Consider the following 12,473-nt stretch of genomic DNA (forward strand, 5'->3'; position numbering starts at 1 on the left):
CTACATTCCCGTTCTCTTGCAGACAAAAATTAACTGTCCCCAGATTTTATTGGCACTTTTCTTTTAACTATAGACATCAATATTCATTTAAAATACACATATATGTGTAATTTCTTACTTTATTGGCATGTTATCTCTTTAGCATAAAATTAAATTGTTCTTTTTAAGCAGTTCACTTTTAAGGTACCAAATTAATTCAAAATTGCCTATATCTCAAGTAGATTTTTAAGTGTAAATTTTCTGCATAAATTTGTTTAGTTAAATCACATCTTTCCTCTTAGACACAGTTTATGTATCATTTTAATTAGATTACTTTAAGATAGCAACTTCTTGGCATTTTATTCAATGTCCTAATAAAATTTATAGGGGACATTAGTACCAAAGACTTAGCCAGGTCAGATACACCAGAAATTTTCTATCACTTTCGTAATTTGGGTGTGGGAAAAGGACTGTGTACAAACCAATACTATGATAAATCATCTTTAAATATGCATTTTTGTCAGATGATGGAAAATTTAATGTTAAGGACTATCATAGCTTGAATATTCATAACCTAATGAAGAAGTGAGTATAGCTTACAACTAAAATAATGGATGCTGTGCAAGACCCTGAGATGACTTTGTAACACGCATGCGCTTAGCTACCTTCAAGAATGGAATGTAATTCACAAAATTGACTACGGAAATAAAATCCCTAATCTAATCTAATCCAAAGCAGGTACCATATAGGCATTTGAATAAGTATGTTGGCAAGTTAATTTTCTTTCCAGTATTTTAGCAACATCTCTGAGGCAGGATGATTTACTCAAGTTCCCGGATGAGACGATCGGAGCAAGTGATTCATTTCTAAAGTGCCAGAATGAGCCTGCATGCTACTCTGGAAAAGAATATTGCATGAAATGGGTTTTTTTATGGTGTTTTTAAGACATAATGCTTTTTCTCAGGCTTGCTCTATTTAGATTTGGTCTAATGATGTCTCATGGCTCGATATTATTGCGGGTGCTCTAGTAAAAGTGCCAGATATTCAAATATGTTTTCCTCTTCCTGAGATAAGGAGTATGAGGATAGAATGCACTGTGCCTGTGGTGATTTGGTAAAATTCTAATTTTCTGATTATTCTTAGTAGTAGCTTGCAAAATATTTTAATGCTTGCCCTTGAGCTCATTTGAAGTCAACTTTTTAACTTTTAACAGTCTTTAGGTGATAGTGAGCAAGATCTTTCATCGAAAGAAAAATAAAATGAGAAAAGTAAGATTTGTGTATAAGAAAAATTAGAGACCATAAGGTATTGTTGATAAAAGCATAGTTTCGTCCATCTACACATGTGTAATCTGCAACCATCACTATCATAATTTGCTCCAAGGAAGAAAATACCATTTAGTAATTTCTAGAATGAGCCCTCCTATTTTTGCCCAGAGGAATCACTCATAACAGCAGAGAGAATTTATCAAAGAAGTGGTTGTGAGACATTCATCAGAAGGGAGCTTCTCCAGAGGCTGCAGGAAGAACATAGTCTATGAAGCAAGAGCTGAATTTATTTTCTAATTCTGCCATTTATTGGCTGAGTAGCCTCGGAAAATGACTTAACTTCTTTAAGCCTTACTTGTTACTTTTGTAAAATGTGCTTATTTATGACACTCACTGGCATAGATGCTATTGCTACCATGTCCAGATACCTTTTACCTGGATCTGCCCCTGCCACCTGTAAGGGTTGGACACTAATGGTCCACAACCATTCTTTCTTTAGATAATGGCCTGACACACAAGAGCCAGCTCACCCAAAATGCCTGAAAGGTCACATCTGTGGCTCCCAGTGACAGACACACAGCCAATAACTGACTAATGTAGAGGCACAAAATCCTGGCCCCTTTTTCTAGATGTAGGACAACTCTGTGATGCTATTCACACTCTAGAGCTTCCTGTGGGATTAGACTGAAGCAAACTTCAGCCAAAACCACATCTTCATTTGGCTTCTTCCCTTAGGATATCTTGATTCCTTCACTTGCTCTATGTTTCTCCTCAGAGCCCTACCTCAATAAGTCACTTGCACAAAATTCCCATCTTATGATTTTAGGAAACTGGACCTCAGATAACATGCTCTACCATATGAGACATTTGTGAGGATCAAAGAGATGATATATGCTAAACCACATTAAAAATGACAAAGTTACGTAGAAAAACATGTTATTGGAAGGCAATGGATATCTTTTATAATTTTTCTGTTTTTATATGCCTTTGCTTAATTTTTCAGATTTCTAGCATGAAAGTAATGAAGAACTTTCTGATTTAATAGAAACCTTGTCAAGGTTTGCAAACAAAATATTACTAAATATCTGAAATTAGTTTTTCAAGAGATTTTTCACAAGTGTGCTGGAAAGCAAAATATGCGGCTACAATGTCTATAAACTATCATTATCCCTTCTCAGTCACCCAAGCATTATCATAATTACTGTTATCACAAATTTAACAGTGGCAATGAGTTGTAGTAGAAGGAACACAGCCCAAAAGCACATTTTAAAACCACCTTCTCTTGTACTTGACCTGTATGTATTGCTGTATTCTAGACCAAGACACACTCTGGCTTACAGCCCCTGGATAAAGAAAGAAAGATCATATTTTATGTAGAAAGACCACTACGTAATTTTAAATGAGGAACTTAAGCCTCAAAAAATTATCAGTTTTCAAGGGACATATGTTGGTTGTCTAGGTTCTGGGGCAGATGCTGAGGTTGACTCAATCCTCTTCTATAAGGGACTAACATGCTTATGAGGGATAACGGACTCTCAATTCATTAATTACAATAAAATATGAAAAGTTGAAGATGTAAGAGATTTTACTATGAAAGCAACGTGGCAATAAGTTGCTATATATCACACAGACATTTAATGACTATAGTGTGTTGAATGGTGTCCTCCAAAAATTTGTGTCCACCTGGAACCTCAGAATATGACCTTGTCTGGAAATCTAGTCTTCAAAGATGTCATTAGTTAAGTTGGAATGAACCCATCCTGGATTAGGTTGGGCCCTAAATCCAATGACTGATGCCCTTATAAGGAGAGCAGAGGAGAGTAGAGGGCACACAGGCAGGGATATGGGGTGGTGATGGATGCAGAGATTGGATGCATCTGCATACAAGGGAATGCCAAGATTTGTCAGTGACCACCAGAAGCTAGGAGAAAAGGACGAGACAGATTCTCTTCAGAGCCTCCAGAAGGAACCAACTTTGTCAACACTTTGATTTGAGACATCTGATCTCCATAAATGAGACAGCATCAATTTATCTTGTTTTAAGTTACTTGGTTTGTGGCAATTTGTTTTGGCAGCCTAAAGAAACAAATACAGTGACACTCCATTCTCCCTCCTAGGATATCAGGCGTCCTTTCCATTTTGGCTAACTCTACTAAAACTGGGCCTTTGCTCAAATGTATGTTTTCAAGAAATTCTTCTCTGATCCTCCCAGATCTTGGTTCAGCATCTCTCCTCTGCATTCCTATAGAACTACTTTGTATGCATCCACAGTTGTATATTTCCCCATCTGTAAAACTTTGTATGTTGATCTTAATTGTTCTTCATCAAATCCTTGGTGCCTACCAAGATCCTGGCACATGGTAAATGCTCAATAGTTATTTATAAAATAAATGACTGGCATAATCAGGGCTGGGCTAAAAGTTTCCTGATTCCCATGACATTGTTTTCCCTAAAACTTTCCTTTTTATATACATCTTTATGTGTGTTGTATTTATTTATTAGTAAGAGGTTGATGACGCAAGTTGCCAAGAAATTCATCACTAAGACCCAGTTAAAATTAAGAGACTTTAATCAAGTCACTTTTGCTAATACCTGGGCCAGATACTTCCCTAAGAGCTTACCAAGAGGCAGCAGATCTGGCCCTTACATAACACCAGTTACCACGCCAAACCTTCTGAACCTTTCCCAGTCAATATCCAGGAGAGGTGAGTCAAAAGAGAAAGGAAGAGTCACAGTAATTTGATTCTTGGATTTATAGGCAACACAGTATTCATGGTAGTGAGATTTTTCTCCTCTCTTGCAGGGGCAAAGAGTACTTCCATCCAAAGCCAAGCCAAGAAAGAAAAGGCTCCATGAACTTTAGTCAAAGAAACTGAGGGTGCTTTCCAGAAAAAAAAATACGCATTTATTTTTATTCCTTAGAATTCTTAATTATTCATTTTTCATTCTTAGGCATTCTTCCTTTTAAATTGACGTTTAACTTACACATAGTGAAATATGCAGATGTTAATTGCACACTTCAATTTGCTTTGACCAATGTACATCCCTGTTAAACCCAAACTTCTGTAAAGAAATACTTCCTAGGTATTATTAAACAGCAAACTTCCTGACTTGGCTTGAGCAGGAGACAATTGGCAAGAGATGCCCGTGTGGAGATGGGTACTACACCACTTGGTATGCAAAGATACTAATGCTAATAACATTTAGGTGGTAAAATTGAATAGTCTTGCTGAACCTCATTCATGGGGGCTGTCTTCTAGTCAGGGAAATTCAGCAGCAGGGGCAATGGGGAGGTCATCAATGGTGGAAGCTCAGAGGAGAGGTTAGACTGCAGCTGAGTGTCTCAGTCAAGGAACTGTGAAGCAAGAAACTCCTACAGGGACTCTGAAAGACACACACGCACACATACACACACTGTGAGTGAGACAGCACTTGCCTCAGTCAAATGAGTGAGACTGAGTGAGACAAATGCTGTCTCAGTCAGTGCTGCCCAGACACAGGGACAGCCATTGGAGACAGGCCATTTACAAATGGAAACATTTGTCCTGTTTCCTCTTCCCCTTCCCTGTCACAAGGCACCAGGAAAGCTAGCCCTTGCAGAGGAGTGGGAGAAGGCTCCTCAGAGCTAGGCTCTGCGACTTTGCTGGGGGAAGGGGAAACGATGGGATTTAAATTAATTTGTGATTGAAGTTGGAAATTAACATGAACTAGTTGTAACTGAAAAAACCTATGAAATTATAGGGTTTTTCCAAGTTGTTAAATGATGGAAAAGAATGATTCAACAAAACGAGTGAAAGTAAGGACTGGAGGAAAAAAAAGGCTTTTCATGTTTATGCTCTCATAGAAATGAGCTTTTCCAATAAATCAGTTTCATGAGAAAACAACAGCTCCAAGCCTGTGAATTGTGGAACCCTGGGGATAAGCAAGGGAGACCTGAGGTTACTGCAAGTTATTACAAGGGGTCTGCCAAGCAATATGTCAAATAAACATGGTCTCTTGATGCAGTAAATAACGTCTTACCCAGATAGGTAAAATCTTCTCTCAATGTGTATTTATTCAACTTTGGTTAATAAATATAAATTTAATTATAGAAGTAGTTGTGATTTATTAGATTTTTTATTATGTATACTCTAAGTAACAAGTCACTCACATATGGGAGCTCTCACAATTTTATTATTACTATTATTTGTAGAGACAGAGTTGTCTCTCACTGTGTTGCCCAGACTGTTCTCAAACTGCTGACTCTAAGTGATCCTCCTGCCTCAGCCTCCCAAAGGGCTGGATTTTTCTTTTTCTTTTTTTTTTTTTTTGAGACAGGTTCTCACTCTGTTACCCAGGCTGGAGTACAGTGGCATGATCAAGGCTCACTGCAGCCTCGACTTTTTGGGCTCAAGTAACCCTGAGCTTCCACCATTGATGACCTCCCATTGCCCCTGCTGCAGCCTTCCGAGTAGCTGGGACTACAGGTGCACACCAACACACCTGGTGAGTTTTTAAGTTTTCTGTAGACATGGGATCTCACTCTGTTACCCAGGCTGGTCTCAAACTCCTGGGCTCAAGTGTTCCTCCTGCCTTGGCCTCCCAAAGTGCTGGGATTAAAGGTGTGAGCTACTGTGCCTAGCCTGGGATTAACACATGAGAAAGAAATCACTGGCAGCAAAATGATTCCAAACCATTATAGGATGCAGTAGATTTCTCAGCCAACTTGGAGATTCTATGATGCTAACCCCACACCACAGCCATTAGTAGTAACCTTTGGCAACATAGCACCCTAACACTTTCCTATTTGTGGAGTCACCAATGATCCCTCTTGGGAGGAGATAGGGCCTTGAAAGGAGTTGAAAGGAGTAAAATACTCCTTCGCCAACTCCCTGCAACCAGCTTGCTTGTGTGACGCGGCTTGCTGAATTGAATGATTCCTCCTGGGACTTTGAATTTCAAGAGATGAGCAAAGACACTGCAACCATTAGAGACTGTTGATGGTGTGGCAGGGTAGAGTCAGCAATAGCACGAACTTCCTGGGGCTGCCGAAGTGAAGTACCATATGATGGGTATGTTAAGCAACAGAAACTTACTGTCTTGGAGGCTAGAAGGCAGAGAGCAAGGTGTCAGCCAGGATTGGTTCCTTCTGAAGGCTGTTTGAGGAAGAATCTGTTCCATGCCTCTCCCAAGCTTCTGGCGGTTTGCTGGTAATCTTTGGCATCTTCTGCTCATTGAAAGATCATCCCAAATTCTGCCTTCATCTTCCCATGATATTTTCCCTGTATGTGTCTCTGAGTCTTAATATTTCACTTTATAAGGACATCAGTCATACTAGATGAAGGATCCACCCTACTCCATTATGGCCTAATTTTAGCTTATTACATCTGCAACAACCCTATTTCCAAAGAAGGTCAAATTCTGAGCTATGAAGGTTAGGACTTTTGTGAGTGAATTTTGTGAATTTTGAAGGAACACAGAGATGCTTAAAGAAGACGGCACAGGAGCAGTGTCCTCAACAGTGCTCTGCTTCTCTTAGTCTCCACTTACGTTCTATGCCTGGTTTTACAGTCTTTCCATTTCCATTTCTGGTTAATGTCAATAGAAGTGTTTCATTTCTCCTGTTTGCCTTTAAGAGCCCTAATTGAGACAGGGTAACCAGCCAATATATCCTCTACATTAAAAAAAAATTACATTTGTAAAATGCACAATATTTCTCTAAGGCTTTAAACATATTGTATTATTATATACCACTATCTATTCTTTACCTTAAAAAGTATGAGAGGAAATTTTATGGTAATTTTTTAATCTCAGGAATGAAAAAACACACTATCATGTAGGTCAAGAGGCCTGATTAAATTAACATCATAAAACCACCTAGTTTAGAACATAAAAAGTTTACTTTTGCATATGTTTTGGAGAGATAGTGACCATTAAAATAAACAATTTAAAACTGATCTTTTTAAAAGTCAATGCTTTTTATCATAGGCAATTTGGTAAAGTTTGTGGTTGCAAAGGACACTATTGAATAAAATGTTTATTTCCTGCAGGACCATGAAGATACGAAAAACCAAAAAAATAGCAGTTGGAGTCCATTAGAATTATCTTCCCTAAATGTGAAAATTCCACAGCCATGTGAGATTCAACAAGTAACAGGAATTAATGTAGGTGAATAAGGAGTAAATTGCTATAACTATTCTTTTTCTATACAATTACTGATGGTAATTTCTATACAATTACAATTACTGCTAACTTGGATATCAGCAGCCAATATTAAACTTCCTTAGGGATCTTCATCAACACTGATATGACCATCAACATCACAGCACTAAGACTTCCTTCATTAACAGAATTATGTATAATACAATCTAGAATGCAAGATGTGCTCTCGTGTCTTACCCAGAGGGGCAAATCATAATTTAAAAGCCATACAGATGAACTAGACTAGAGCTTATTCAGGAGAGAGCCCAGGGAGATGGAGGGGCCTCCAGAAGAATGTCACATAAAAAGGAGGTGACTCTCCTCTCTTATTTCTTCCCCTCTTTATTCCTGCTGCTGTCAACATAGGGAACGTATACTACAAGGTATATTGTGCTAGGCTCAGGTAACACGTTGATGAAGAAGACACAGGTCTCAAACTGAAGCAGGGGTCAGCAAACTTTTCTATAAAGGTCCAGATTGGAAATATTTTAGGCTTCATGATCTATATGGTCTCTGTCCCAACTACTAAACTCTGCTGTGCCAAAATGGTCACAGATGATATATACAGACATACCTTGGACAGATTGTGGGTTCAGTTCCTGACCACCACAATATAGCAATTATCACAATAAAGTGAATATCAGAATAAAGTGAGTCACACAATTTTTCTGGTTTCTCAGTGCATACAGAAGTTTTGCCTACACTATATCATAGTTCATTAAGTGTGCAATAACATTATGTCTAAGAAAACAACATACATATCTAAATTTAAAAGGTTTTATTGGTAAAAAATGCCAATGATCATCTGAGTCTTCAGTGGGTCATAATCTTTTTTTTCATAATCTCTTTCTCTTTTGCCTCAATGTTGATGGCTGCTAATTGATCAGAGTGGTAATTCCTGAAGGTTGAAATTTGCAGTGGCTGTGGCAATTTCTTAACAAAATACAAAAAGGAAGTTTGAGGCATTCATTAACTCATCCTTTCACAAAAGATTTCTCTGTAGCATGCAATAGTGTTTAAATAGGAATTTACTCTCAATAGAACTTCTTTCAAAATTGGAGTCAATTCCCTCAAATCCTGCCATGGCTTTATTAGCTAAGTTTATGTATATTCTAAGTCCTTTGTTATCATTTCAACAACGTTTATAGTATCTTTACCAGGAGTAGATTTTATCTCAATAAACCACTTTCTTTGCCTCATCCATTCAATACTGATGATGAGATTGCAGCAATTCAGTCACATTTTCAGGCTCCACTTCTAATTTTAGTTCTCTTACTATTTCCAGCACACCTGCAGTTACTTTCTCCACTGAAGTATTGAAGCCCTCAAAGTCATACGTGAGAGTTGAAATCAACTTTTTCCAAACTCCTATCAGTGTTGATATTTTGACCTTCTCCCAGGAATCATGAATGTTCTTAATGGCATCTAAAATGGTAAATCTTTTCCAGAAGGCTTTTAATTTACTTTGCCCATATCCATGAAAAGAATCCATATAAAATGTGTTTCTTAAATAGTAAGATTTAAAAGTCAAAATAAATCTGATCCATGGACTGTAGAATTAACATTTTGTTAGAAAACGTGAAAACAACATTAATCTCCTTGTACACCTTCATCAAACCTCTTGGGTGACAAGGTGCATTGTCAATGAGTGTTAATATTTTGGAAAAAAAATAATCTTTTCCGAGCAGTAGGTCTCAAGAGTGGGCTTAAAATATTAATTATACTATACCATAAACAGATGTGTTGTCATCCAGGCTTTGTTATTGCAAAGAGTGGATTCTTTATTTTTAAAAATCCTAGGATTTTTGAAAATAGCAAATGAGCTTTGATTTCAACTTAAAGCCACCAGCTTCATTAGCTCCTGAACAGAGAGTCAGCCTTTCCTGTGAAGCTTTGAAGCCAGGCATTGACTTCTTTTCTCTAGCTATGAAAGTCCTAGATGGCAACTTCTTCTAATAGAAGGCTACTTTGTCTAGATTGAAAATCTGCTCTTTAGTGTAGCTACCTTTATCAATGATTTCAGCTAAATCTTCTGGATAATTAGTTGCAGCTTCCACATCAGAACTTGCTTCTCCTTGCACTCTTGTGTTACACAGATAGCTTCCTTCCTTAAACCTCATAAACTAACCTCTGCTAGTTTTAAACCTTTCCTCTGCAGCTTCCTTACATCTCTCAGCCTTCATAGAACTGATGATATTTAGGGCTTTGATCTGGATTAGGCTTTGGCTTAAGGGAATGTTGTGGTTAGTTTTGTCTTCGATCCAGACCACTACAACTTTCTCCCTATCAGCAACATGGCTATTTAACTTTCTTATCATTTGTGTGTTCAGTGGAGTAGCACCTTTAATTTCCCTCAATAACTGGTTTTTTGCATTCACAATGTTACTAACAATTTTACTCACAATTCTTACACATAAATTTTACTCATAATTTTATGTCATCAAATATTATTTTTTATTTTAAAAAAATCATTTATAAAAGTAAATGACTTGGCACAAGAGGTCTCGCTTTTGGCCTATCTCAGTTTTTGACATGCCTTTCTCACTAGGTTTAATCATTTCTAGCTCTTGATTTAAAGTGAGAGATGTGTGGCTATTCTTTTCACTTGAACACTTAGAAGCCATTGTAGGGTTATTAATTGGCCTAATTTCAATACTGTTGTGACTTAGGAAATAGGGAGGCCTGAGGCAAGCAAGAGAGATAGGAGAGCAGCTGGTGCCTGGAGCAGTCAGAACACACACATTTATCTATCAAGTTTGCTGTCTTACACGGGCATGATTCTTGGTGCCACAAACAATTACAATAGTAACGTTGAAAGGCTGGCGCGGTGCCTCACTCCTGTAATCCCAGCGCTTTGGGAGGCTGAGGCAGACGGGTGGCTTGAGCTCAGGAGTCTGAAACCAGCCTAGACAACACAGTGAGATCCCGTCTCTGCAAAAACTTCAAAAATTAGCCACGTGTGGTGGGGTGTGCCTGGAGTCCCAGCTACTCAGGAGGCTGAGGTGGGATAATCACTTCAGCCCAGGAGACAGAAGTTGCAGAAAATGACACGCTCTGTAAATCGTGCTAGTGCACTCCAGCCTGGCCATAGAGCCAGACCCTGTAAGAGATATAACAATAAGTAAAAGTTTGAGATACTGTGAGAATTACCAGTATATGACAGAGACACAAAGTGAGCAACATGGTGTGGGATAAATGGCACTGATGGACTTGCTTGACACAGGGTTGCTATAAATCTTTGATTTATAAAAAAAAATACAGTATCTGCAATGCATAGTAAGTAAACTACATTAAAAGAGGTATGCCTATAAAGGAATGGGTGTGGCAGTGTTCCAACTCTGAAATTTGAATTTTATGTAATTTTCATATGTCATCAAGTATTCTTTTTGATTTTTTCCATTATTTATAAAAGTAAAAGCCATCTTAAATTCTCATGCCATGTAAAAAACAGACAGCAGACCATCTGTGAAGGGTCTTAGAGTCTAGTGATGGATACAGATAGGTAAACAACCACGATACTGTGTGAACAGGGTCAGAGTGCTGGGTGTTAGGAAAGTATATGTGAACAAGAATTATCAGAGGATTCTTTGTAGCCATGTAGTGAAAGTTAAAGGATTGGTTTTCAAATTATGCCAAGAAGCTACTCCATATTTCAGTCAGTATTAACAGCTCATTGTTCCATATTTTTCAGCCAGAAAATGTATCCTGTTATTCTCTGAATTCCAGGGGTTGTGAGAGAGGGGAAAAAGGTGCTGCAGTTTTTTATATGTGCCTGTACTGGTGGTGAGTGGACCTAGATTACAAGTAATTATAAAAATTTTTTCAGTTAATATTATTTAGTGGTCAGGATCATTCTTTTGCGATACTTAAGTTCTGCCATTCTACTATTTCCCTTTTCATGTATTATCTTTGTTCTACCAGAGGTAAATAATGGATACACTCTAAGGGATGGTTCTATGTTAACAAAAAGAAAATGGAATATGTATTTGCTAAAGGTTTTGTTTTCAAACTAGCAGCAGAGCCAAACAATCCGAAAATAACTTTTGGCTGAGGGTACCGTGATTGCCATGGCTTTATGGGTGTGTGACTGGTACCAACACTCAGGAGGATCCCACTCTGCTGTCACCATCTTGGTATTCTTAATAATTTTTAAAAGAATTTTGTGTTATCAACTGGCATTGAGCCCAGCAAATTAGGTAGCTGGTTCTGGAAACAAATGACAAGTGAACTTGTTCTTGTCTGAATAAGAGTACTGTGCCCTGATGGGCCCATTCAAGGCCAAACATATAAAGGGAATCACCTTGGTGAACAAGCCACAGTTTGCATTCCTCCAAACCCCTTAGCCGTTCTCAGCTTAGGCAGCTTCTTTGTCATTCTCCCTAACTCAATTATGAACAAAAACTCTGCATTATAGTTTATATCCTACACTTTCCATAGCAACATCCAATCCATGTAATCATCTGTTAAAAATATTTGGTGAATGCCCAACATTTGTAAAATGCCTGTATTTGCCGGGTGCTATTTTTTTGCCATTTTGCACAGAAGATAATAACTTTTAATTGATTCCAATCGAATTGATTTGTGTGTCTTGCTAAAATACATAAATGACACATTAAAAAGCCAATACTAGAGGAAGAGAAAAGAGGGATTTAAATGAATTGAAATAGAGATATGGAAAGGGAAAATGAAGAAAGAAAACAAAAAAGAGGAAGCTTGGATAGATGGATGGATGGATGGATGGATAGATAGATAGATGGATAAAATATAGCTCAGAGTCTTGGCTACTCTGAAACATGAGAGATAGATGGATGCATCTGGCATGACTCAATTCCTGGCAGCACTTCTTTTTTTGTAAAAAAAAGAATTAGGCAGATAATGAAAAGTCACAGAAAATGACAGACTCTGTAAATAACCTCAGCAGCCACAAACAAGAGACAGTGTTGAAATAAGTAAACGGAGGACAGCTGGTCATGATTTGGTGGTAATAAGGGCCCACATCAGTAAATATGCCAGATTTTTTCAACTGAAGTCAGGCATACAGAGGAC

This window comes from Hylobates moloch, unplaced genomic scaffold (genome assembly GCF_009828535.3).
Source record: "Hylobates moloch isolate HMO894 unplaced genomic scaffold, HMol_V3 SCAFFOLD_15, whole genome shotgun sequence".
NCBI classification, from domain to species: Eukaryota; Metazoa; Chordata; class Mammalia; order Primates; family Hylobatidae; genus Hylobates; species Hylobates moloch.